Source organism: Notothenia coriiceps, unplaced genomic scaffold, assembly GCF_000735185.1.
Source record: "Notothenia coriiceps isolate Sejong01 unplaced genomic scaffold, NC01 NC01_scaffold00031202, whole genome shotgun sequence".
Lineage (NCBI taxonomy): Eukaryota > Metazoa > Chordata > Actinopteri > Perciformes > Nototheniidae > Notothenia > Notothenia coriiceps.
In genome coordinates this window covers 1-2,469 of record NW_011363903.1, presented here as the reverse complement: position 1 = coordinate 2,469, position 2,469 = coordinate 1, and the positions used below count along the sequence as shown (strand labels likewise).

The 2,469-nt window shown below is 45.6% G+C and overlaps 1 long non-coding RNA gene across 1 annotated transcript; it reads right to left on the bottom strand.

Annotated features, from left to right (window-relative positions):
* Positions 1 to 353: 353 nt before the first annotated feature.
* On the bottom strand, positions 354 to 2,066 carry LOC104959878 (uncharacterized). The gene is made up of 2 exons (XR_799926.1): positions 1,905 to 2,066; positions 354 to 1,659 (listed from the first exon to the last, which is right to left on the bottom strand). It is a non-coding gene; the product is annotated as an uncharacterized lncRNA (long non-coding RNA).
* Between the last annotated feature and the right edge of the window lie 403 nt (positions 2,067 to 2,469).

The window sequence follows — 2,469 nt, the reverse complement described above, 5'->3', positions numbered from 1 at the left end:
ACATTAGGAAGAGCCATGAGAGATAACAGACAGGAAGTAGGAACATTATGAAGAGCCATGAGAGATAACAGACAGGAAGTAGGAACATTATGAAGAGCCATGAGAGATAACAGACAGGAAGTAGGAACATTATGAAGAGCCATGAGAGATAACAGACAGGAAGTAGGAACATTATGAAGAGCCATGAGAGATAACAGACAGGAAGTAGGAACATTATGAAGAGCCATGAGAGATAACAGACAGGAAGTAGGAACATTAGGAAGAGCCATGAGAGATAACTGACAGGAAGTAGGAACATTCCCCATTGTCCCCCATTGTTAAATTCAACATGTAATCAGTCCAAGACGAACACATTTCCAGAACACCAGCTTTATTGTGACAGTTCAGGCAGACATCACAGCTTCCTCTGTGACTTCCTGTTTCCTCTCAGGTGAACAGTCACACCTGAACACCTCCTCGTCTCCTGCGTCCTACAAAACCATCAGAACAGAACCTGAACGCGTCCTAAAGCCTCTTCATCAAAGTGCCTTCCTCTCCACAGTCTTATTTACATCTGTTAAGTCTTCAATAATTAATAAAATAAGCTTCACATCAAGAGCACGAAAGTAAAACCAAAAGCCAGAGATCATCTGTTCGGTCTCTCCTCGCCAAAAGACCCCTCCCTAAATGAGAGATTTAGAAATGAACATCCACTAAAGCATTCAATTACAGCAGCGGCCGACTCCTCGCTCTCCTGGAAATAATACTGAAATATAACATTTCAATATGCAATGAGGAAATATATTGAAATATAAAACCTCTTTCAAATATCTCAACACATGGGAAACAGAGTAACACACAAAGCGTAGTGTTGATGTGAAACTATAAACGACCTCTGAGGAGAACGTGTTGAAAGGAAGCTTTCATCTTTTAGGGATCTGTGTTCCAAGAATACCAAACGCTTGTTGGACTCACAGATGATCCCATTGGACCAGGAGATGCTGCCTTCAGGGACCAGGAGATGCTGCCTTCAGGGACCAACCCAGAAACACTACATCCTCTCTGTTGAAGAATTTCCAAAGCTTCCTTTTAACATTCCTAAAAGTTCAATCTAAAGTGATTGAGCCGCCATCAAACTGAACTGAGCCTGAACGCAGCCTCCGGAGAGTATCACACGCCAACTCGCTTCGTCTCCAGAAGTTAAAAAACATTACAGCTGTTTTCACGGCGTCTTACGTTCACACACACATCGCACAGGAAGGTACGACCGGGAGCAGTACCGTTTAAATAGCCGATATAAACACACCGATATAAACACACCCGAAAGCAAGTCTCTAAAATGATAATGATCTTTGGGGAGAGAGAGGGGAGAGACCCCACCCCCCCTCCACTGTTTCTGGGTGGAGTGCTTTCGAGGAATTGGAGAGTGTCCAACAAAGTTTGTCTTTTTGCATAGCCAGACAGTGGACAGGACACTGCAACATCTCCCAGAGTTCAGCAGGGGATCTGGTGTGTGGGGAGGGGAGGGGGGGGAGGGGGCTTGGTCCATGTTGAGTCCCCCCCCCCCCCTCCCCTCCAAGGAGGCAGCTTCCAGCTCACAAGGTGGACTCTTTCGGGCGTTGTCCGTTACACGTCTTCTTCACTTTGGAGATTCCCTCCAGAGCTCCGGACTCAGTCACTCTGCACCAGAGACAAAGAAGGACGTCAATTACAGCCAATCAAAACAGAGCGGCTACTGCCTTCAGTTCACCTGTTCAAAGAGGACATGTAGAATAGAGAGGACATTGCTCATGTCAAATGAAAAGAGCCACCATTAGCCAATAACAGTTAACAGGTCAGTCTATGTCAGTTGGGTAGACTTGTATCGATGACTGTGCATTGGGTGGACATCGATGGTTAACACATTAAAGTCACGGTGAGCTCACACTTCGTCCATCTCCACGTCCTCCTCGTCCAGGGGCAGCTGCAGGTACGGGTTGTTGGACGCTGGTCTGAACTTATAGCCCGTCAACACGAAGAAGATCAGAGTGGAGACCTCCACCAGGAACTGCAGAGACACATGGGACAGGAAGTAGGAACATTAGGAAGAGCCATGAGAGATAACAGACAGGAAGTAGGAACATTAGGAAGAGCCATGAGAGATAACTGACAGGAAGTAGGAACATTAGGAAGAGCCATGAGAGATAACGACAGGAAGTAGGAACATTAGGAAGAGCCATGAGAGATAACTGACAGGAATGAAGAGCCATGAGAGATAACAGACAGGAAGTAGGAACATTATGAAGAGCCATGAGAGATAACAGACAGGAAGTAGGAACATTATGAAGAGCCATGAGAGATAACGGACAGGAAGTAGGAACATTAGGAAGAGCCATGAGAGATAACAGACAGGAAGTAGGAACATTAGGAAGAGCCATGAGAGATAACAGACAGGAAGTAGGAACATTAGGAAGAGCCATGAGAGATAACAGACAGGAAGTAGGAACATTA